This window comes from Phalacrocorax carbo, chromosome 3 (assembly GCF_963921805.1).
Source record: "Phalacrocorax carbo chromosome 3, bPhaCar2.1, whole genome shotgun sequence".
In the NCBI taxonomy this organism is placed as follows: Eukaryota; Metazoa; Chordata; class Aves; order Suliformes; family Phalacrocoracidae; genus Phalacrocorax; species Phalacrocorax carbo.
Window position 1 is genome coordinate 85124653 of NC_087515.1, and position 25959 is coordinate 85150611.

General features: G+C 42.7%; 1 protein-coding gene and 1 pseudogene across 5 annotated transcripts in view; one reads left to right on the forward strand and one right to left on the reverse strand.

Moving 5' to 3' along the window:
- The window catches only part of KLHL32 (kelch like family member 32), a 151008-nt gene extending 129753 nt beyond the window's left edge, over positions 1–21255 (reverse strand). For 3 of the 5 annotated variants that reach the window (XM_064447595.1, XM_064447590.1, XM_064447592.1), the window contains exon 1: positions 21100–21255. The gene's annotated coding sequence lies outside the window, so the exon portion shown is untranslated. Of the gene's footprint in view, positions 1–2493; positions 2721–21072 lie in introns of those variants that run through there. The other 2 variants (XM_064447593.1, XM_064447591.1) reach the window with 2 other exon arrangements.
- Positions 4708–6121, forward strand: LOC104045574 (kinesin-like protein KIF11; annotated as a pseudogene).
- Positions 21256–25959: the final 4704 nt, after the last annotated feature.

Genomic DNA, 25959 nt, shown 5'->3' on the forward strand with positions numbered 1-25959 from the left:
TATTGCACCCCTTAATACAAAGAGAACGATCAGAGAGGAAAAAACAAAACAAAACCAAACCACACCACCTTCCCTGATGTTTTGAATTTCTTTGTGTGTTCAAATTCAAATCCTGAGCCAAATTCACTTATACATTTAGCAATACACAGACTTTTTAAGATGAGTTGCCATCTCAAACACAGCTGTTCATGTCCTTCTTATGGAGAAGACAGACTTAAACAAGATTACAGCTCAACTGGAAGATCCCACAGAATCCCAAATTTGTTGTCCGAGGCAAGGTTCTACACTTTCTGTTCAGGGCCAATTTGAAGTTCAATCACTTCCAAGCTTGTGTTCAAAAAAAATAATCTCCAGATATTTAATTTCTACATAGGCATCTTTACTTTTAGAATATCACATGGTTTTCTAACAGTGAAGACAATGCTTAATCTCATATTCTGTGTGGTTCATATACCATGCTGATTTATAAAGTGTTAAATAAGCAACCCCTCAATTTCCATATTAAAATCCCCTTCCCTAAAAGCACTTGCTCTCACTTGGAATTGAATGCAAGATATACCTGCAAATCTAACTGTATCATTTTTTATGAAACCCTGGTGCGACTTCTTCCCCCATTTAAATAGTAGAAGTACTATTCTCCCCACATCTGCCAACTCAATAGCTGCCCAAATGCACATTTTCTCCATGCGCACTTATACAGGAATAAACCGGGACTTTTGTTGCTCGTATGCACAATAAATCATAATGACATTTTTTATAAACACTGTAAGCACCTAAAAAAAAAATAAATCTTATGCTTAAGAGGCATTAATTGGTACAACTGCATTATTTTTAGTGTCCTACTAAAGCAAGAGCTTATTATTCCCTAAAGGTTTCTCAGAGTACCCATACCTAGCTTAGTACTTCATACAGTATAACTTCAAAGCGCTCTACAGATACTGTCAGATTATTCACAAACTGAAAAGCAGACAAAAGCTGAAAGTGTTTCTAGAACACTTTCAAAGTTGGGCAAAATTTTCTCTCTAACCATTCATAAACTTGAACAGAACAAAGAGATCTGATTGAGCAGCTACATATTGGTAGATTTTTAAGCATCTGTGGTAACTAAATTATTTGTTCAGTACATCACTGCATTTCTGTAGACTCTGGTTAAATAGTAAACTTCTTTTTTGGATAAAAACTCTAAACAATTGTTGAATACCCCTCAGAGGCCTTACCCCTGCCAACTGCCTCATGCAGGCAGATCCCAAAATCAACAGGAATTGGCAAGGCTACACTAATTCTTTACCCTATGCGCTACAGTTAACAGGGCTGCAGCCTCTGGGTCTACTCCTGATCTTTTCATGACTGAACAAACGCTGCCATTAACATTTACACAAGTAAGACCAACACCAATGTACTTCTGAAACATTTGTAAGACATCCTCCTACCGCTACAAAACCAGACAAATTTATACCAAGCTTAAAAAAAAAAAACCAAAACGTAGTCCCACTGTTTGCTATGATCAATGTCTGCGGTTTATCTCAAGGCGCTAAGTTTTAAACTGTAGCTCCATTCCTTTCACATTTTATTACAGCGGGTGGTGCCCAGCGTGCTGCTTCCCAGCGTTTGCGTGTGGCAGCGATGTGTATCACCTGCCAGTCGGGCTCCGCCAGACACCGTGCAGACAAGCCGGCTTCGCTCCGCAGGCTGAATTCACCCTCCACCGACGCCCTGGGAGGCTCGCAGCAACGAGTCACCTGCGCCGTCGCAGGAACCCGGGATTTTATTTTTTTTTTTTTTTCGGTAGAATTGCTCCAGATTGGCCAAATTGGAAATTTAGTGATGAGAACCACGTCGCTCTGAGCGAGGCATCTGCCCTTCCCTGCTCTGAGAGAGGCATTCGACCACCGGGGCAGTACCTTTTAAAGTCCCAGGGCTGCAGATTTACTCTTTCAGCAATCGAGGTGCCGAGCTCCTTTCCAGCTGGGAGCTCTCACATATTAAAACACTGGAGAAGAGCAAAAGCGTGTTTTTGCCACTCAAACGAGTAGCTTCACGGTCCGGACACACGCCGCGAACCGCTCCTACTGAGTAAGGAGACGCATTTCACCGCCCGTTTCGAGGCACCAGAGCCATGTTTTAAGAAACCGCCACAAACGGAGCACCTGGCGCACGTCCCCGCACAGCCCCGGCGGGAGCGGGACCGGCCGCGCCCCGGAGCCACCCCCCGAGATGCGGTTCGTCCTCCCCCCCCCGCCTTCCCTCAGAGGGACACGGAGGCGCGGGCCGGCAGCACCGCTAAGGCGGGCGCCCCCCGCCACCGAGGGGCGCCCCAAGGGTCGGAGCCGCCGTTTGAACCGTCTCCGTGGCAACGACGACACTCGCCCCCCCTCATGCCTCCCTCCCTCCCTCCGTGCTCCCTGGCAGCCGTGCTGCCCTCGCCTCGCCCCCCGGTCCCCGTTAGGTAACGGCGGCGGCCAAGCGCCGCCTCAGGCCCGGCCGCTCCCTCACCTCGCGGCAGGTGCCGGGACCGCGCACGGCGGTGCGGCCGCCGACCCTCCGCCCCGCTCCGACAGCAGCGAGGGACGAACCGCGGTGAAGAAGCCGCAACACCGCTGACTCTCCGGGCCGGCTGCGCGGCGCCGGTGCCGGAGCAGGAGGAGCTTCCCCGCCCCGCCCAGTGCGCAGCGGCGGCCCGGCCCGGCGCGGAGCGGAGCGGAGCGGCAGGGCCGCACCTGCCAGAGGAGGGGCGGGCCGTGGGTCGGGGTTGGGCCGCGGGACCCTGGCGCCGGTTCTCGGTCACTCCCGACCGAGGTGTTGCCGGGGCGTCGGGGTCCAACCGTGTCCCCGGGAGGCGGCGGCCGCCGGCAGCGCCACAGGCTTCCCGCCCGCCGGGGCCGCGGCCCTGCGGGAGGGCTGGAGGGAGGAGGCCTGGCCAAGCCCCTGAAGTAGCGTTAAGTTTGCGGCCAGAGCATCTGGGTGGCGGGATCGCTGCCCCAGGGACGGCGGGTCGGGAAGGCTGTCAGCTGCGGGGAGCTGGGAAGGAAGGTCTTAGGAGAAGAAATATGGCTGTGAAGGGAGAGGTCTCCAGAAGGGCAGGCCCAGGGCAGGGTCAGGGCCCGAGTGCTACATCCAGGATATTAAAGCGTCAGAGCTTTATTATCCTATTAAAGATTTTGATGTGGCTTTTTAAAAGCCGTATTGCAAGAGCGAGGAGGGACACCTTTCTGAGATAAAACTGCTGTGCACAGGCAGGCTGCAGTCAGGTATTTTTCCAGATGCTGTTTTTGCAGGGACACAGTACCTGGCTTTGCAGTGAGGCTCAGTAAAGGGGCTCTTCCTTCAACCCCACCTCACAGACCTGTGAGGTGGTGGAAGCTTTTCTAACCCCACTCTCTAACTGATCCCAAGATTGTGAAGAATGTTCAGGAGAGTTAAAAAAGAAATCTAATGATTAGTCAGCCACTCATATAATTTAGCAAGACTGGACAGTGCTTTAAGATATAGGAGGAAACTATTTTGAGAATTGCATGCAGTGGCTCTAGTTTTGAGCAAAGTCCACATCTTGCTACTGGATTTTCTTAGAAGTCAGTTCCTGTTTTCTGATCTGTACAGCTGTTAAAAAAACAGGGGATCCCAAAAATATCTGCCTCCATCTCCAATATACCTCCAGATTAAATCTGATGTATGTGTCACATCAGAGGAGTTCCAGCCTTTTTCAGATGACAATTCCCTAAAACATTTTTCAGAGAGTGTGGGCCTTTAGTTAAGCCTACTGACAGATGAGTTGTTCTGCTGTAAGGTGTCCATGAAAGGCATTTAGAAATACCACAATTCCTCATCTGCAGAGCAGACAGTAAAAGCTAGGAAGTCAGTTCAGAGAGTGCACTGCAGGTGCAATATATGGTGCCTTTTGTGTAGTAACGCAAAGCTTCTCCAAATCAAGTTTCAAGCAGGTGGGTGCCTATGCAGTGCCATACTAGGCAGAGGCCGATTGCTGTGTCAAAACAGAGGCATAAGGGCAGGGCCACTGCTTCATTTCGGGGCCAGTTAACTCAAGTACAACACAAAACTGTTGTGGCTACGTTACCTTTTATTTCTAGGGCTATTTTGATCAGTGTTAGCTTAAACATGTCACACCCTGCTGCACTGCACAGTGTGGACATGACAAGTTAAGTGACGAGCAGAGTCTCCCTACACTCAGACACTTCTGGGCCACTGTAACTAGAAACTTGGCAGGAATTGGAGGGCAGAGTTGCAGGAGGCGCAGTGCCAGTGGCTGAGGTGAGCAGAATGTGAGCAGCAGGCAGTTGGCTGCAGCTCAAGGGGCTGCAAAAGCATTGAGGGACAGTCAGCACTTTGCCTTTTTCCCTGGCAGATTGGCCCTGAGGCCCAGCACGGCTTCCTTGAGCTTCCAGGGAAGTAGCTACACAAAGAATGCAAAGGGCAAGAACATCTTGATGGTGGTGTGGTGCAGGCCTTTTAATGCCTCAGGATGTAAAGCAAGTGCCTACGCTTTTGTAGACTGTGATCAAGCAAGAAAAGAAGTTTCGCACTGGAGGCATCACAGGCAACTGACACAAGAGTGTCGTGTCACATTTTGGATGAAGTTATTATGAGTACAACTGTACAGTGATCATTTATGGCCACAACGGTATTGGAATGACCTCCGCAGTTTAAGGGGAGCCCCAATGAGGAACAAACTCTGAAAGAGGATTTGCTACCATGTATAATACTTTGTATCAAATATTAGAGAAACTCAGATTGATACTGTTTTTTTTTTTGTAAAAGCCTCTCTTGTGGAAATCTATAATGAAGAGCTTTTTGATCTTCTGAATTCTATTCCCAGCACTGGAGAAAGACTGCAGATATTTGATGATCCCATAAAGAAAACAGGTGTAAACATGAAAGGCTTGGAAGAAATACCTGTACACAACAAAAATAAAGCCTACAAAATCTTGGAATGAGGTGCAGCAAAAAGAAGTAACGCAGCTACTCAAAAAAATGCATATTCCAGTTGATCTTTGTGGTTTTGGTTGCCATCCATATGAAAGAAACCAGAGCTGATGGACAGGAGCTTGTTAGATCTGTGAAGATAAACTTGGTTGATCTTGCAGGAAGTGAAAACGCTTCAGCTTGGGGCAGTTGATGAAAGAGCTTGTGAAGCTGGAAATACCGAGTGGTCTGTTCTGACTAGAGGAGGATTTATTACTGCTTTTTTGGAAGGAGACACAGAGGATCTCAACTTACAAGAATCCTTCAAGACTCTCTTGGAGAACAAGAAAGAACGTCAATAATTATCACAGTTTCTCACATACTATAAATCTTGAGGAAACACTGAGTACACTGAAGCATGCTCACAGAACAAATAACATAATGAAGCCTGAAGTTAACCAGCAGCTGCCAAGAGGAGCTGTTATTAAGGAAGATACTGAAGAGATTGAGCATCTAAAAGGAGACGTTGCTGCTGCACAACAGTAAAATGGAGTCTATGTTTTTATTAAAAATTCATTAAGCGCTTAAAAGGAAGCTGAAAGTTCAGGAAGAACAAGTTGCAGAGTATATTGACGTAATCAGCACCATGGAAGAAGTTGAAACAATCACTAAACCATTCACAGTTGATAAAAGCCAGTCTTGACAATGAAAACAGATCTGCAGATCAAGGAGAAAGAACTGCAAGAAGCATAGACAGATCTGCAAGAAACCAAGGTTCCTTTGGCTGAGAAAGAATATGGCTTTTCAGTTTTGGAAAACACCGGAGAAAAAGTTTATGGCACAGCTAGTCATTTGGTTAGTACTGTTAATACGAAAGATATTCTGTGCAAAACTGGATCATAAGAAGGCTGTTGATCAACACAGTGCTATCGTCCGAATAAATTTGCAGGAGAAATGAATGTTATGTTCAACAAAATACCAGATTCAGTTAGTGAGAACAGTCTGTTGACATCTTATGTATATTTTATAGGGGGCTTCCTATCTACCAGTTGTTCAGCAGCTAATGTATTTGCATTAGTTGTATCAGTGTCTTTTGCCTCTTGTTAAAAAATTGCTGTCCACTGAACTTCCTTATATGTTTGAAAAAATATTACAAAATAAGACTCTGCCATTTGCTAGTAAAGCTACTGTTGAGATTGACTGAGGAGCATATGTGTGGATTAGGAAGAGCATTAAATATCTTGACACCAGCAGTGCAAATTGTCCTGGAACTAAACTGTCAGTTTCAGAATAACATGAGGAGATGTTCTGCTGTGGCTGATGCAATGGAGGGCCATAAAAAGAAATTAAAATCTTCTTAGGAGATATCTCTCTCTGAAAAAATTACAGGAAGAAACAGCCAGTATTTTTTCTCAGCTGCAAATTACTGTGAGAATTTAAGAAGTGGAAACGGAAAGACTTGTATATACAAAGAATGCAAATGAATTAGTGTCCTCACTGCAAAGTCAGCTGGACCCGTTGGCACGAGAGACACAGAAGAACTTAGCTGGTATACAGTCAAACAATGGAAATTTGAAGACCACCATCACTGCTGGGCAAGAAAATGTTTACCTGGAACCTATGGACCCAGTCAGCAGTAAAACTTGTGCTTCAAAACAAATTTATTGCATCTCTTGATACTTTCTTCAAGGACGTAAGTGGTGAAATCAAGAAGATGCTGGTGGAACCCATTGTCTGTTCTCAGCAACTTCTTAGCAACGTCGTGTCTCAGGATACTGGTAAACAGAATGAATTTAAAACTGCTCAGATAGTCAGCTTTATGGATCAGTAGCAGTCCTCCTTCAGCAATGAGAAACAGCAGCTTCAGTGTTTACAATAGAAAACAGAAGGTTTATGATTGAGATCAGTATTTTGGATTGGATATTTGGTTCTGCATTAAGTGGCAGTAGATGTGGTTTGGAACTACCACACTGTACAAATAGATCCTACAATAGATTTTATTATATGCATATCAAGAATACAAATAGTCTTTTGTGTTCAAAGATCATTGACATACTGCTGGCACTAAAACAAATTAATTGGTGATTTTAAAAGCACTGGAAGTCACCCATGAGAGCTACAAACCGACGGCCTGTACTGACCTTAAAAAGAAAAAAAAAGAGTATGTCATGTTGCTGCTGGCCATGTTCAGGGCCTCCACGTCCGTGCTCTCATTTAGAGGCTTGGCTGAATGACTACTAAAAAACCAATCTTCTTATTGATTTCCAGTATGTGCTCACTAAAAGCCAGTCAATAAGTAAGAATTTATTCAGAGAACTGAATTGCCCTATGGCTATTGGAAGCTGGGGGCTAGAGAGCAAGCAATGCAATGGATTTGTGTATATAATACAACTCCTCTCAAGAACAATAGTGAATTGTGGCTTGCAGCATTTACAAAGCGTGTGACTGTTAAAGAGACAGAAAAATTATCCCTAAATACAGACTTGTCAGGCTTTTTAATTCTCTCTCTATATATATATATACAAAAGCTTGAATTGCTACAAATATACTCCCTTACATATTTTTATAAGCCTTTTAGAGATTGGCATGAGTGTAATTTCTTTATCACTGCAACATATGGCAGCCTTCCCTGCTGCCAAAACATGGCCATGTTTCAGCCTCAGGGTACAGCTGAACATAAAACTGAGACTGTTTTCAAACACAGATATAGAGTTTTATTTTACTCCTGGCACTGTAAAGGAAAAGTAAATTCATAGAATAATAGAAACATAGAATGGTTTGGGTTGAAAGGGACCTTAAATATCATCTAGTTCCACCCCTGCAGCCATGGGCAGGGACACCTTCCACCAGACCGGGTTGCTCAAAGCCCCATCCACCCTGGCCTTGAACACTGCCAGGGATGGGGCATCCACCACATCTCTGGGCAACCTGTTCCACTGTTTTACCACCCTCAGTGTAAAAAATTTCTTCCTTCTAGCTAATCTAAATCTACCCTCGTTCAGTTTAAAGCCATTACCCCTTGTCCTATCACTCCATGTCCTCATAAGAATTTCTTCTCCAGCTTTCTTGGAGAACCCCTTCAAGTACTGGAAGGCTGCTATATGGTCTCCCCAGAGCCTTCTCTTCTCCAGGCTGGACAACCCCAACTCTCTCAACCTGTCTTCACAGGAGAGGTGCTCCAGTCCTCGGATCATCTTCATGGCCTTCCTCTGGACTGCTCCAACCAGTCCATGCCTTTCCTATGTTGGGGGCCCCAGAGCTGAACCAGTACTCCAGGCAGAGTCTCACGAAAGCAGAGTAGAGCAGCAGAATCACCTCCCTCAACCTGCTGGCCACGCTTCTTTTGATGCAGCCCAGGATACAGCTGGCTTTCTGAGCTGCAAGCACACACTGATGTTGAGCTTCTCATCAGCCTACACCCCCAAGTCCTTCTCCTCAGAGCTGCTCTCAATGCATTCTCCACCCAGCCTGTGTTTGTGCTTGGGATTGCCCCGACCCATGTGCAGGACCTTGCACTTGGCCTTGTTAAACTTCATGAGGTTCATAAGGGCCCACCTCTCAAGCCTGTCCAGGTCCCTCTGGATGGCATCCCTTCCCTCCAAGCATGTCAGCTGCACCACACAGCTTGGTGTCATTGGCAACCTTGCTGAAGGTGCACCCAATCACACTGTCCTTGTTGCCAACAAAGATGTTAAACAGCACCAGTCCCAATACCAGCCCCTGAGATTCCTGTCACTGGAAACCTCTATGGACACTACAGTGCCTAGTGGTTCCCACAGTGCTCTTCTTGATTTGCAAAGCTGAATGTAAACCTGCTGTACTGGTGCATGTTATCTTAACGTTCTGAAAATTAGTGAGATAAACATAGTCAAATCATAGCTGCATTTGAAAGTATACTAAGCACCACTATTTTGATTAAAACCATAAAAATATCAAACACTACACTAAGTTCTGAGCAGTTCGCTCAGCTGAGCATTTTCCAGATCACATGGCAGTACCACAAGTATATAAAACAAAGAGAATAAAGGTCCAACATTAAAAGAAAAAGGAAAAAAAAAATATCTGCAATCCTCTTCTCTAACCTTGCAACTGGAACTAGAAGAAACCCATAAATGCCTCAGGTTCTCTGCTCATTGGGTGGAGCTGACAAGCACCAGTTGCATGACAGCACCTGCTTATAAAAAGTCCAGTGGGCAAAAGAAAAGTAAAACAGTTAAGGGAGTAATTATTCCCTTTGGAGTAGTAGATATATAAATAGCAGTGTTAGCTGTAACATCGGAGTTGTCTAGGTTACTGCTTTGACCTGGTTCATTTGGAACAGGCTTAGTCAGATGAGGTGACATTCTCTCCAGGAGGAAGGAAGCTTCCTGGCAGGTAGCAGGGTGCGTAAAGTCCTGTTTTGAACCTTGCAATGCTTCCTCTGCTATGCGTGTCGTTCTGAATACAGCTCTGGACACAGCACTTAACATTACAGAAAGGTAAAAAGGAATTGGAGGTTGGACAAGATGCTAACAAAAGTTCTCTAAGCAACCCATATAGTTGGCAGGTAAATTGCTGGCCACTGAAAGTTAACAATTCTTTAATTGTACCATCTCCATTTCCTAGATCCCTCCTACTCCCAAAGAACAGTTGAGCATGGCTCAGCCTGAGGTTGCTTTAAACAAAATCATTCTCCACTTCTGAACTGTTGAAATCCAAATAGTCTGGCACGTTAGCTGTGACAATCCACAGCTTTTATTTCTGTGAAGTAGGAGGTGTATTTCTAACATCAAGCAAGCATATTTCACAGCCAGTACTCCAAAAATGTAGTTGCTTCATTTAGCACGTGGCTGCTGCAAGAAAGGCTGGAGGCTCCGATGTATGAGAAGTTCCATGACCAGAGGAAAGGGATCACAGAATGGCTGGCAGAGGAGGAGCAGGGGTAGATGCTCAGGAAGAGGGAGAGAGACCACGACCTCCTGCAGCGCTTTTTCCACTGTGATAGATGATATTGTATATGTAATGCTTTACTGAGCCTGGTACAAGCCTTTGCACTGTCACTCTGCTAACGAAAGCGCACGCCTCAGCGTAGGGCACTTTGCATGCCTTTGTTTTCAAAACCAGCCTACCTCAGGAACCACAGCCTCTTCAGATTACTCTTCCTCCAGCTTTTTCTTACATTCAGGTTCTTCCTACAATGGAAAGTAGCATGGAGATAGTGAAGATCTGAAAGAATGCCTGAATATTTGCTGCACTTTTAATTCTGGGACAATTAGACAACCAGTCCTCTCCCTGTTAAGAATACGAGGGAGGATGGAGGTGTTAGAAACTGAGGGAGAGCTTGTACAAGTAATTTACTGAATTTAGCCTGTCTGCAGAATGAAAGTGCTTTCTATTAGAAAATCCTCATCCCTTCCACGATTAAAGCTGGCAGACCTGACTTCACTGTGCTGCCTTCCAAAGCCTTAATGATGAGTAACATGAGGTTTTGTTTGAGCCACTTGCTGCTGGTCTCCTCTCATGAGTAAAGAAGCGGCCAAGGACCTTACTGCAAGCAAGCTCTGGAGCCTGAAATGGCAACCAAATGAGCTGAAGCTGAATATCTAATTCAGCAGAAGATTTGCCACAGTCCAGAATGTTACGAACAAAATGCACACTAGCAATTCATTCCTCACAGAGTTTGAAAGAAATATTTTAAATTCTCTAATAATAAAGCCCTGTAAGTTAGAACATCTGAAGATGAGCAGAAGAGGAGCTACTAAGTACACATTAGAAACGCAGCATGTGACAGAAATATAAGCATGTGTAACACATTGTCCTTAGTCTTCCTCAAACTGGGACTATTCACTTTCCAGGCACCACCTTGAGAACACATGATTCCATAACTGGTTAAGGGGTTCTGGTCTTTTGCCATTCAAAAGCACCTACAGATATCAGTTATTGTAGGCTACTGAACCCTGCACTTACAGTTTGGGGTTTACTAAGTTTTAACTTTTTTCTGCAAATGCTACCATACGTTCAGCCTTCTCAGTGTGTGTTCTAACAGTTCTCTGTGGTTTTCAGAGCATTATTGAGGTCTTGTATGGCTTCATGTTGTCAGGACATGATTTCATAAACTGTGGCAGGAAGAGTTAGGTAGAGTCCCAAAATAATGATCCGCAGATACCAGTGATACAAGGTCTCAGCTTGTTCGAGAATCTCCGTGTCTGATCTGAGGCCCCTGCACCTTGCCAGCTTTTCCTGCATTTGTGCACTGGAAACAGAAGATATTCTAGTTAACACAGTCGCTGAAACATGCATCTACTCAGTGGTGCTTGTGCAATATAAAAACCTTAGTCTCTAAAAGCGTGGTATTTTCATGTGCATGACTGGTGCTGTTAAATCAGTGGAGGAAGAGCTTTCGTAATCATGCTAGTGGCAGAAGCATGGCTGTACTGGTCAGAGCAAAGGTTCACCTAACGCAATGTGATTGAACCCTCACAGGCTGACTTTCCAATGCTTAACTCTTTAGTTAAGGAACAGTAAAAATCCGGGGTAGATAGTTCCCTAACAGAAATCTGTTCTTCTAATAGGATGTGATCTTTAATCAGGCAACTGGTGATAGAAAGTGAATACAAGTTCCACTTGTATGCGAATTAGCTTATTTTGCATGTTATGATAAACGCAGTAGGAATAAGGAGCATGTTAGTTGTAATACATATCCTTCGGTCCAAATTTGCTAGTACATACGTTTTGTCTTTTCCCATTCTTGACATTATCTAGCCATGGAAGTATCCGAACACTGCAAAAGCCCCTCTAGCACATCTCTGCAGAGTTGCCCCACAAATGAGACATTCAGGCACCATTCTCTGAAGGGTCCATGCTTGCTCCCTCAGCAATTTGTTGGACTGGTTAAGCTGCATGCGTGGTGGTCTGTAACACCTTCTCCCATTTGGATCATGATGAAAGACAAGAAACAATGCTCTATACACCAAATACTAAATGGACTGCTTACTCCACATGGCCCAAAACTTGCCTTATCCTGAGATAAGATTTTGGTATACTCACTGTTTCTCCATCCAGTATGTGTGGAAACAGTTAAGTATGAATGTATTTGGAGCTGAACTTCTGTAATTCAAGGATTTTTAACAGGTACACTAGTCTAGAACACAATAGATCTCTTTTCAACACTACAAAAAATCAAAGAGATACTATAACAAAAAAAAAAAAACAAACCACACAACAATGACAAACCAAACCTTGAATGGAATATCTGATTAATTCACAGATTGACAGTTGACATTTATCTGGAGTTCATATTAAGTCTGTTGAGCTCATTTTGGACAAAGGCACATGTATGCATGGCACTTAAACTGAAAAATTAGAGCACTCCTAATTAATTCTCTTTTAAGTCAACAAATAGCGACATATAGAAAAGCAGTATCTTGTATCAGCTAGTCTAACACAGTCAAGAAGAGTCGACAAGCTTTTAGAGACACAGTCTTTCTAACGCTCATCTACGTTGCATAAAATCAGCCTAGATTTTTCCAGTAGAAAACACCGACTGCAAGAGCTTACAGGAAATACTTCCCTTTTCTGGAGCTAGCACACTTCCTTTACTTAAGATCCCCAGTACAGGAACTTCTCTTCAGGAGAATGAATAAATACCTTTTTAAGATTCAGGGTCAAGATATGCCCTCTAAATCCATATCTGAAAGACCTAAAATGGGCTTATTTTAGAAGGATCAGATGATATGGAAATCCCAATAGAATCACAGAATCATAGAATCATTAAGGTTGTAAAAGACCTTTAAGATCTTTGAGCCCAACCATTAACCTAGCACTGCCAAGTCCACCACTAAACCATGCCCTGAAGTGCCATGCCTACATATTTTTTGAACACCTCCAGGGATGGTGAATCCACAACCTCTCTGGGCAGCCTCTTCCAATGCCTGACCACTCTTTCAGTAAACACATTTTCCCTAATATCCAATCTAAATCTCCCCTGATGCAGCCTGAGTTCATTTCCTCTTGTCCTACCGCTAGTTACTTGGGAGAAGAGACCAACACCCAATTCACTACAACCTCCTTTCAGGTAGTTGTAGAGAGCGATAAGGTCTCCCCTCAGCCTCCTCTTCTCCAGGCTAAACAACCCCAGTTCCCTCAGCTGCTCCTCAGAAGACTTGCTCTCTAGACCCTTCACCAGTTTCGTTGCCCTTCTCTGGACACGCTCCAGCAACAAAATGTCCTTCTTGTAGTGAGGGGCCCAAAACTGAACACAGCATTCGACGTGCAGCCTCACCAGTGCCCAGTAGAGGGGCACGATCACCTCCCTGCTCCTGCTGGCCACACTATTCCTGTTACAAGCCAGATTGCTGTTGGCCGCCTTGCCCACCTCAGCACACTGCTGGCTCATGTTCAGGCGCCTGTCAACCAGCACCCCCAGGTCCTTTTCCTCCAGGCAGCTCTCCAGCCACTCCTCCCCAGGCCTGTAGCATTGCATGGGGTTTTTGTGACCCAAGTGCAGGACCCAGCACTTGGCCTTGTTAAACCTCATACAGTTGGCCTCGGCCCATCAATCCAGCCTGTCCAGATCCCTCTGCAAAGCCTTTCTACCCTCGAGAAGATCAACACTCCCGCCCAATTTGATGTCACCTGCAAACATACTGAGGGTGCGCTTGATCCCCTCATCCAGATCACTGATAAAGATATTAAACAGATCTGGCCCCAACACTGAGCCCTGGTGAACCCCTCTCGTGACTGGCCACCAACTGGATTTAACTCCATTCCCTACAACTCTCTGGGCTCGGCCATCTAGCCAGCTTTTTACCCATCAAAGTGTATGTCCATCCAAGCCATGAGCAGCCAGTTTCTCCAGGAGAATTCTGTGGGAAACAGTGTCAAAGGCTTTAGTTAATTCTAGGTAGACAACATCCACAGGCTTTCCCTCATCCACCAAGTGGGTCACCTTGTCATAAAAGGAGATTAGGTTAGTTAAGCAGGACCTGCGTTTCCTATACCCATGCTGACTGGGCCTGATCTCCTGGTCTTCCTGTATGTGCCACGTGATGGCACTCAAGATGATCTGCTCCATAACCTTCCCCTGCACCGAGGTCAGACTGACAGGTCTATCACAGCTGTGTCTGCATTTGTCACCATGTAAAAAGTGTATAAAAGTACCCTCATACCTCTAGGGTTCTATAAAATTGAACACACAGAAATGGCAAGGACTGTACCACAGAGCCACCTACATGTCTAAGAAGCAGAAGGGCAGTATGGCTTTTGAAAAACCCAAAGTAGAAAATATAGCTTGTATTCTTGTGATTCTGCTGTTTAAGGTTCATGGCTTTATGTTATTCAAAAAGAATTTAAAACGTGACCTGACTAGGATGCAGACAAGTCTGAGTCCTCATTTAAATTTAAAATCTTTTGCTGACAAAGGTATCTTGGTTAGGATTGTAAAAAAAAAAAACAACCCCCAATTATAATAATTTAGCATAGCTGTTACAAAACTATGGTACTGAAATTGCAGTTAAACCTGAGGCAAAAAAAAGCTATGTTATCGGCATGCTTTGTTTTGCTGAGTACTGATAAATGGCAAGGATAGTAACACAGCATACAGCTGTGTTATATACATGCTGAAGATACATGCTGATGTATCTTCGGCAATTTGTAGGCTACTGTGGCCAAACTTGTACTGAAACAGAGGAGCACTTGCACAGGTACTAACAGCATCTGAATGTGACTGCAATAACTATCAGCTGTGGGACAGTATGTCATACTATGGACAAAAAAGGGTAATAAAAATTTATATGTATTGGTATGGACTTCGTGTGCTGACTGACCTGAGGGCTGACTGACCAAAGAATGCTCCTTGACCTATTTTATTCGGTAGTATATATAACCAACTTATAAGCTGCTTTGTGTTTTAAGACAGAAAACTTTGATTAAAAAAAACACAGTGAATGGTTTTCTGCAGAGGCAGCGAGTTGAGCTGGCTTACCGTGCAGGCAGAAGAGCCCTTCTTCCAAGGGAGTTGAGGGGTGGCTACTAGCAGAAGAAGGATTCTCCTTTAGAGATAATGTACTATTAGATTGCAGCCTTAAATCGGTCCTGTTAAGCACACAAGAAGATACTTGAAATTAATTTCAGAGTGACGGCTTCCACTCTGGGCACCAGGCACCTTGTGTACATTGTCTGCTCAGACAGATGGCAGGTCCTGACAGCACAAGAGACACTAAAAGGCAGACTGCATCTAACTTTCAAGAGATGTACCTCTGATTTATAAAAAAGCCTAAATCCTATTTAAGGTTAGTAAGAGTGATAACCTATTTCCATTCCAGCTACAGTCAAATACCTTTTTTTTTAAAAAAAAAATAAATCTGAAACCACAGAAGTCATTGCTCAAGTCATTCACCTGAATGACAATGACAAGCCTGGAGTGGGAGTTGAACAATCTGGTCTGAAGCCAGGAGGGTTGGGACTTGTCTGCAGGTAGCTCTGTACATCCCAGAGGAAGAGACAAAAGGCAGCGGGGGGGAGACCGATTATGGAAGTTATTAAATGAAACATTTGGCTTGTGGCAGCAGTGGGTATAGATGACAACAGGTCCTCCTGTCCATAAAAGCAACAAAAGCATATGAGTGTGTGTGTATGTGTGTGTGAATGTTGTCTGTTGGGGACCTGAAACTCTGAGCATGAAAACAATCTCCTGTTTCCTGCTGTGTTTGTAAAAAAAAAAAAAAAGGAGGGGTGTTATGTATATTGCTTGAAAGGAACAGGTCTCAAATGAGCAAGATCCCTTGAGAAAAGTCATTGAAGCCATCATCTGGTTCTCCTGGTGGAAACAACCTGTAAAATCAGAAATGCTGGCAAAAACTCTAGCATTAAAACAAATATTGTTGCCATTCAACTCCCAGCCTAAAGGAGCAATAAAGAAATCATAAGTATGATCCTCTCTGGCAAAACAATTAACCAATAAAGTGCTAAATTGTAAGAAGTATGAAGGTTTAAACTTCTCAGAGTTTAACTATTGTTAGGAAACAAGGAACACACTTTCACAGTTTTTCTCTGTTTTTCATAATAGTTTTTACTTATACATTTGCTTATTATACTTTAGTCTTTTACTCTTTATTTTCAATTCATGCACTGCACTACAAAAAAGCACCTTATTCCCTTATGCGTCAGAAAGACGGAACACATCTGAAAAAAAAGTATTTGATTTTAGCAAAAGGTGGAATTACAGTTTTAAAGATTTCACTGTTTCTTTCCACTCCACTTTCTAACCAGTACTGGGAAATTATGGAAGAGCCTGAAATACGAAAAAAAAAAAAAGGAAATGGCCAACATCATTCATTCCGTATAAAAGAACAAATACCTTTTCTTATTTGTATCTGCAACAATCTAAACTGTAAGAAGTTCTTTTTATGAAAATATCCTTGCAGAGTATGCTGCAGTCTGCTAGTAGAGGTCACACTTGTAGAGAGAGAGAAAAGATTCTGAGATCAATGTTGTTCTGTCTCCCGTGCAAACAGGCTGTAGCTCTGCATCTCTCCCCGTGCCCAGAGATGAAGTATGATCCATCCACAGGGGGGTAAGAAAAAGAAGAAAGCACCACATCGTAGCAATTAACAATTACAAGATCACCCACATTTTCCAAACAGATGAAGGTACTAAAAAACAACAAATAACTTCTCATGCTCCCTCTGATGTCTGAACAAAGGGTACAAGAGTGCAGGAGCAGCTTGCTGAAATGTAAAAACCTCAGTTCTTGGTGGGGTGAGAGGTGAATTTCCCTGTGCTGCAAAGAGAGAGCTGCCACTAGATGCCCTGCAGGCATCCTTTCTACAGGCTTGCAAGAGGTTTGACGCCAGGGCGAAGCTGGCCCATGTCACAAACGGTTGAAGAGAGTCTGGCAGTGCTTCTGGGAAGAGAAGCTTGGCTGCCGTAACTCAGGCAGGCCGTGAACAGACAGTTCCTCTGCAGTATTTAAAGTCTCCATTATCCACAAGCTGAGAGTCCTGCTACTTATAGGTACAGCAGAGAACCTCTTCTCAAGGCAGCTGTTAGATGCTGAGGCCTGGTCCCACAGAAAAGTGCTCAGAGGGATTTTTGTCAGTAACTTACTAGAAAGAGGTTCCAGATGTTTTGTGCAAGAGGAATTTATTGTTTGTTATCATTCATAATTAAAGCCTTCTGTGGAGAATTAAAGGTCTTAATCCATATTAGAAAAACATGACTCATTCTGACAAACTGTTTATTAACCAAAGAAATCTTGACCATTTTCAGCATTAATTTTCTAGCCAGAGAGTATGTCAATCCCAACTGAATTTCTGAATTGATGCTCAAGAACACTGTTTTTGCATTATATTATGTATATAGGAAAGTGTGTTAGCTTCATCATGGTCCTGAAGGCATCTTACATAAAGAAAGAACTCTGCCTTCAAGGAGTCTCAGTAAGCCTGCATTTTAATGCTGGAGCTTTGAAGCTTAATCGTGTCCTTATTATACAATCTAAAAATGGACTTTTAGTACATAGAGGTAGTACTTCTTTAAATAGTTTGGGACCTCTTTAATGGTTTATTTTAGTAGCCCCCAGAGCAACCTGACACTAACATATTTAGACACTGTTTCTTCACATATAATTAGTAAATGTGATTGTTCAAAATTTGTCTGTCCCACATGCTGCCCCCAGATTTTTGATGCTGTGGAAAGAGGGCTCTCTAACTTCAGTAAGGATTTCCAGTAGAACTCTAATACTGGTAGTTAGGTGTTGGTATCATTGAAACATTTTCTTGTTTCTCTAATGCATTCTCTACCAGCACAGTTTGTGTATGTAAGCTCTCAGGGAAATGGTGATACCTACAAATATAAATGAAAAGGCTCAGAAGACCTGCATTAAGAGTGTAATTCATTTACTGTATTACTGTACATAAAGTATACTATTTAGGAACAATGCAAAATTAACTAAAACTATACAGCATTATTCATCTTAATTATGTCCTCGGTGAACTAATCCAACCCCAGACATTCCTTACATACATTAATGGGTACTACTGCCTTAGGTGTAGACCAAATCCTCTGTAGTGGACATTACTCCTGTTACAACAGGCATTTTTTCTGCAATGTGTTGCAATAATCCATACTGGTTTAATCCTAAATGAAAAGAAGCATCATCTTTTATGGTAAATGAAGCAAGTAGAGAATAAGTCTATTTTCCCCGGTCAGAAATATGAATACATGCTGTCTAAAACGGGGTCTGTAATAATGGCTTCCACAAGATATTTCAAAGTAAGATGTAGAACAAACAAAGAAACAGAACCCATGCAGCAGACAACAGCAGATAGTTATGAAAATCCTCCCTCAGGAATTTCCTTCCTGACCCTCACTGGATCACACCCCAAGCCTGAAAATTTTTGGTCCATTTTGAATGTAGATTTTTGTCTAGAGCCTTGGATTCTTTCCTGTTATTTGAATTCCTATTTATCCTGTTCTGTATAAATGTCACTGAAGTCAATGGGACTTTTTATGTTTTATCTGTTTTAAGGTCAGCCCCTAAATAGTTACTATTTAAAATATGGGAAAAGAATGCAACCACAAATTTAAGCAAAATTTGGGTTTGAATCAGCAAGACTTGACTATTGTAACTCTACTGGTGACTGCATGTCTTAGAGAAGTTAGATGATGGTTTGTCATTTGTTTCTTGGACTAAATGCTAAATTAATACGATGTATTTCTGAAATCATGCTCTGTAGTTTACCTTTTGGTAATACAAAGTTACACATTCTACTTTACTTCAAGGCTTTTACTTAAAGGTTGTAGGTTGTAATGCTATGGTCACGTTTTCTTTGCTCTGGAGTATGGTAGCTTTCCCTCATAGAAGCCTCTTCTACCATTAGTGTAGTAGATGCATTTGCTTCTTGGAGAGGACTCAAAATCGGTAATTATTATTAACAACAGATTAGTTTAACTTCTAATTGTAACTTTATTATAGTAAGTCAAAATAGCCACCAGTGAGTGTAGTTTTATTTTTCTCGGATGTGTCCAGACTTTAAGAAAATCTTGGTAGGAACTTTAAGAAACCTTAAGAAAGTTGCATATTGACAAACGCAGTGACCACAACCATTTTGCCAGATTAGCTACATACAAATTGATGTAACTTTAGCCCTTAGCACCTGTTAACTGGGGTCCTTGTTATTCAACTTGCTGAGCAAGCCCAGATAACTTCCTATTATTTACAGATATTACTGACAATGCATTCTTCCGTTATTTAAGGGTAGATCATTACATTCTTGGAAAAAAAGAAAACACTGAGAACTTCCTGGCCTGTTGTTTGCAGTTTCCATGGTCTGAGAGAAGGTCAGTGACAGAGCTGAGAGTAGACCCTCTCTGCCTAGGCCACGTTGTTACCAACCCTTCAGTGATATGCCAGATACTAAAATAGTTGCTGGCTTTCCACAAAAAAGAACATGTAAGTAACTTCCACAGAAAATAATTAAGTTAGTGATTTTAAACAGTAATTTTTAGCAAAAACTAAGAGGCGTTTGTCTCAACAGGGTTTGTGTTGACTTTTTTTTTCTTGTAATGTGCTTATAGTTTAAGACAGTTACATATCCTTAGTTTTCACTTGTTACTTTCACAGTGGTTCTTTATAACACAAACTTACTCAGAAAAGATACTGATTGATACAGAGTAAATATGGAAAACACAATGCAAAGAAACATGTTGATGTAGTATAAAAAAAGCATTAGCAGAAGAACAGGATGCCCCCCAACTTTTATTTATGGTCTAATTTCAAGTTAATAATTGGTACACTGTTTGGGTTTGGGGATGGGCGGAGAATTCAGAAAGAAAAAGATGGTAGCACATGCAGCCTTATGTCACGAAACTAATGGGTCTCATATTTGTTTTGTAAGAATGAAACTTCCTCAAAGAAGTGAAGTGGAATTATTACGCTGACTCTTGTTCACACACAGATGCGTTAAGCTAATTTCCTATTTGCCACCAATGTTTCCAAATTTGGAGATTAAATCAGAGCTTTACTGACGACTAGATTGTGCATCATACCGAGAATTGTCTTCAACTATTTGTTTGAGAAATCCCTGTTAGGAGCAATAAGTAGAGGGATTCCATTTTTGTATGTTTCCTCTAGCACTGCGGATGGTAGTGTTGGAATAAAGAAAATAGGAAATAGTGTGCTTCAATATGCCGGTGGAAGTGGGTCACCATCTTAAATTGAGGCTCCCAGTACAGAAGGATTGACTGGATTCCTTCTGCCCTGCTTTCAGGAAAGCCTTCAGTCAGACATGAAAGAGATTTCAGCATGACATGATTTAAATTGGAAAATTTCAAAATAACTGATAGGCTAAATGAAATTCCCAAACACACTGAAACAGAACTCTTGTCACTTTAAAGCAGCTTCTTTAGAGAAACATTTTAATAGGTCAGGAAATGTAGTCCTTCTTGGGGCAAAATCAGCCCAGATTTGATCAGACCTGAGTTGAACAACTAAGTTACTCCACAGCCTGCTTTGGTCTATAGTGTGTCCAGCTTTCTGGAATAATCATAGGTTAAAAATAAAAGTTCTTCTTTCTCTCCTTGTGCCTTTAATACACACTATGCCCACATCAGACCTCTGGATCACTCTATTTTTTGTGATATAAAATATTAGAGAGATATAATTTAAGGAGCTTCATACAAATCAGACTAAGAATACATATTTCCGAGCTACATACAGGTGGTGCTGTGATTCAGAAATCCCGGATTTCATGATTTTCAGCTGTCAGAATGTGTACTTTTATTTGCCAAGCAGAATGTAAGCAAAATTTCAGATCATCAAATAACAAACACTGTAGAAAGCAGAGATTTCCATGTGCATCCCTTTTTTTGCTACACTGGAAAGAAGAGACCTTGGATGGGTGGGTCACCCCATGTACTTCAGTCACCTCAGGCCCTTAGGTCAGGCTTACTGGTTATTCAGTCACATAACTTACCTCAGTCCCATCAGTGCACATTTCTGTCACCTCCCCAGATGATAACCTGATCTAATGGGTGTAACTTCAATTTATACATAGTTAATCCAGCAAAATGGTTGTGGTCACTGTATTTATCAATACACAACTTGTATTTGTACAATGGTCTCTGTAACAATTTATCATCATAATGCAGACCCTCCAGTAGAGCCAACATAATTCTTACCTTTCAAGTGGATAAACATTCACTTACATGTTTTTCAGGCCCAAAGGGATGGTGTTTGTCTTGGGTGATTCTGGTGTGTCAGCAAAGCCAGCCCAAGATGAGCCACCTCTCCATTCCACCCAGTTTCTTCTCACTGCTGGTTCACCTTCTGCTCCTCACTGGAGCTGGTACAGTTGTCTCTGACTGCTGGAGTGAAACTATCTGGGTGCAAAGTGCAACCGGTCACAAACCAACCAACCAAACAACCAGCCTGGCAGCAATACCCGTTCAAGGTATTCATACTCCTCCTATCTGATGTTGTTCGCTCTGAAGAGTTCCTACACCCTTGCTCTGGCAAGAGGGATGAACTGAATCTAGGATTATAGGAAAGAATGAGGGTGTAAGTTCTCTCAGCTAGTATTGCCACTGAGAACTGAATGCTAAGAGTAAAAGTTAAACAAAAATGCACATGTAATTGCTATAATTAATTAATTCCAGTACCAGGCTGCCTCATTCTCAAATATGCCGGCCCCTACTGTGTATTTCCAAGTCAGAGTAACCTGCTAATTGAGATATAACAATCAGATAGGAAAACTATAGAAGATGGCATCAGGTATGCCAAGCTACAGTCAGTCAGGAGAATTTATATGTAATGTCTTTGAAATGAATGTTATCTGACAAGGGGCTAGTGACCTGTCTGGGCTGATGTGTGAGACTGTAAACGTGAGCTTGCTGCATGCTCCATAAACTTCATCCGTGTAAGGACTTGACAGAAACTCCTTTAAATAAAGCACTGCAGCCACCTAGCCTTGAAAAGATGCAAGTGTTCAGTAACGCCGATCACAGCCTGGAGTTAAGCAAAAGCCTTCCATTTATTTGTATACTTCAGGACCAGTGAAAGACACATCAGTTGAAGCCAGTAACACAGAAACAAACTGAATTCGAAGTAACAGAACAATCAGGTATCACTGGAAGGCAACAGTGACTTAAACATTTAGATAAATGTCCATCTTTCTTGAGTTCCTCTTCACAAAGCTGCAGGACAGAAATTTTTGCTTGGCTCATAATCAGTTCTTGCTAATGCTAAGTTCTCTGGTTCTGCCTAACGCTTATGAGATAAGGAACAAATGGATCAATGTTCTCATTGTATTTACTGGGAAACCAGTAATCAGGACAGAGGACTCAATTCCCTGAATCCTAATTACACATGATTTTGCTAGAGTATCCCTTTCGACTGCCATAAATCATGGACAAACAGCAACAAAAATATGAGAAGAGGAAAACAGTGCAGTGGTAGAAAATGTGGACAGGATCAAACATAAGCCTATGCCACTGCTCAATAAGGGCACTTATAATTTTCCTCTGCTGTCGACCTGTGGGTCATTCCCAGACCATAAATCATGTAGCAAACCCCACCTGCCTCCTCTCAAAAATTCTCAGGTTGGGCACCCATTACAAAAAAAGGACTCTTATTTCACGGAGATTACCTGCCCATCTTGACTAATACTCCAATTCCTGCTTTTCTGAATACTAAACACTGCAGAAAACTTTAGTAGTACCTCACAGCAAAACAAGTTAACACCAGGCATTCCTATTCTCCCTTCTCTAAAGAGAATTTGCAATAGATCGATCAGACTTCTGATGCTAGTTAACTGCCAAAATGAATTTTTGGTCTTCCATTCAGCTACAGAAGTAGCTGAGAATGAAAAATTAAGAACACACGACATAAAATCAAAATTGGGATGAAAAACTGAAACAAAAGATTCAAATGGTCACAAATATACTTTTCATTTTCCAGGTCCACAGTAGTTTTAGAGATTCCTCTCTTAGAGGTGTGAAAGGATTAAAAGAAGATCTAGTGTGGCAGCCTGTAACACACGCATATTCTGCGAGTTACAGTATTTTCCTCTGATGTGTTTGATGCTGTCCACTGTTCAGAACAGGCTCCTGGTATACATGTACCCAGCTGGACAGCCTGTGCTCTTCTCATGGGCTGTTTTGTTAAAGAGCTACTTGAGAACTGATTTATTTCTTATGTTATTTTTAAATTCCCTGGAAAAATTCAGGCTCCTGGTTCAAGAAAAATGTATCCCATTTCTAACACTGTATAAGCTGAATACACAGAGTTTTTATGCTTTGAGGAACTACACATTCATTTTTTAACAATCACACTTGCAGATACTTCATATACCCAAGCTCTTGATTACTGATATTTAATATCAACATGGTAACATTGGTAAAATACCAAATTAAAAAAAAAATTCAGTTCTTTGGCTTGCTACAGTCTCAGAAAGATTCTTCAGAATAAAAGCCTTGTACTTTTGATGCGCCCTCATACATAAAAAGAACAGCCTTGTGTCATCCTCAGTGATAGGAAGTGACAGGCAGAGCATGACATCACTCTTTATTTTTAACTGACTGCCTTCTGGTGAATTTATTTGTCATTTTTTACATATTTCAGCCGTGTTAGTCACATTCAGGCTTTACAGAGACAGAAGCCCTGTGCTGAGTTTGATCACAGAAGCTGGCAGTTCTTCGCCTTTACAGGGAGAATCTTTATTTCCAAATTTGGCACAATGGCTTGCACCCACAGACAGATTAATAAGAATATGCCTCAGAGAAATGCTGAAGTACACATCAAAGGTCTACAACCACCAGAGGCGTCCATGTGAATTTTACCAATACAGCTGCACCAGATAGGCTAACCACTTACAAAAATATCAAATCCTATATGCAGGAACACAGGTTTAGTCAGCAAGTAATTGACTATTGATATTTAATTAAACTTGCTACCAGTCTAAGCTTTTAACAGCATCCATGTTCTTATTATTCCCAATATCACTTCTTAGTGTCACTACAGATGCAGTGCCTAAAATAAGATTGGGTCAGTATGTTTTTTACCAGAGAACATAAATTAAAGACATGTTTCTGTCCTTCTCCTACAGACAGTGAGTCTTTAAAAATGAAGAAGTGAAGAAACTGCACCTTCAGAATTCCCCAAGAGAGCAGAGATCCAGCATGTACCATACTTATGCTACCTTGTCTCCATTGCATTTGTAAATCTATTTAGCTTTCCTCATCCACCAGCTTGTTTTTTAGCTTCCCTCTAAGGAAAGCTCTTATAATCCATTATAAATATTCAAGCGCACTGTAGCTTTAATAACTACCACATCATCACTGTTATTACTAAATAATGCTACAAATAGAAGACCAAGTTCTGAAAACCCAAGTTTTGCATGTCCACAGTAATAAGCATGACTATTACCATGCATTAAGAGCCTGCCAACAGCATATACACAACTTAAAAACAAAGCAATTACTTATTTGCTAATTCACACAGCAGCTGGAATTAATGAGCCACTAATAAGCACCTTTGGTAAGACACCCTATGGGTCTTAGTTAGTCCTATAATCATGTAGAGGAGCATTAGGCTCTATTGCTTCATCCAACAGGTTAATAGTCTTTTGGGGTGCTCCTGCTGCCTTCCTTTCTCTCAGAGAATTTTATATCTTTTTATGCTTATGTTTTAATTCTTAAATCTTTAAACTTCTGATTCTATCTCAACAGTTCAGTAGACCTGGGGGTTCTGGTCGATGGCAAGGTGAACATGAGCCAACAGTGTGCCCTGGCAGCCCAGAGGGCCAACTGTGTCCTGGGGTGCACCAAGCGCTGCACTGCAGCCAGTTGAGGGAGGGGATTGTCCCACTCTGCTCTGCGCTGGTGCAGCCTTGCCTCCAGTACTGTGTGCAGTTTTGGGCACCACAGTACATTAAGGATATAAAGGTACTAGGGAGCGTCGGGGGAGGGCCACAAAGTCAGTGAAGGATTTAGAGGGGCAGCCGTATGAGGAGTGGCTAAAGTGACTTGGTTTGTTCAGCCTGGAGGAGACTGAGGGGAGACCTCATCGTGGCCTGCAGCTTCCCCACAAGGGGAGGAGGAGGGGCAGGCGCTGATCTCTTCTCTCTGGTGACCAATGATATGACCAGAGGGAAAGGCAGGAAGATGTGCCAGGGGAGGTTTAGGTTGGGTATTAGGAAAAGGTTCTTCACCCAGAGGGTGGAGGAACACTGCAACAGGCTCCCCGGGGAGATAGTCATAGTGCCAAGCCTGATGATATTAAAGAAGCAGTGGGACAACGCCCTCAGACACATGGTGTGAATTTTGGGGTTGTTCTGTGCCAGGACAGGAGTTGGACTTGATAATCCTTGTGGGTCCCTTCCAATGCAGGACATTCTATGATTCTAATTTTACCTGTCTACAATTTTACCTTTCTTATCTTGCATGGCTCAAGACTATTTTCTCACAACTCCTTTTTGTACTTTAGTAATTTTTGCATTAGTCAGAAGGTTATTCAGCTGGGTTGAAAGAGGCTGGCTGCACCCCAGTAACGTTGTGTAGCCCACAAATTCTAAACAGTACTGGGTGATTGTCCAGATTTCCATGTGGAGTATGCCTTCTAGATATCTGCCTATAAAATTAATTTTCTGTCAATAAACCAGTGAGGTGCCTGTAAGGAAATGCTGTACACATCAGCGAGAAAGAGGCACAACATCCCTAAATACCTCCATGTTACCATTATTCAAGTAAAAACTTGAAAAGATTTGGAAGGAGGGCAAGACATGCCCTCTGCACCGAGGGGCTCCCTCGGTGGGGTGACCAGCCGCGGGGCGCCCGCCCGAACCCACTGCCCGGGCTCCGCTCCCTTGTTCAATCAACTCCCACCGACCGCAAACCCGCTGGTAAATCGAGCGGCGACAGCCGCGACATGACGTGTCGTGGGAGCTCATCCACCAGCCAGCGACACTCCTGCGCCGGCCGCCGCGGCTGGAAGGGCACCCGCGGCCACCCCGCCGCCCTGCGGGCATCCCCGGCGGTACTCGCTGGCCCGGGCCCGAGGCTGAGGAGGAA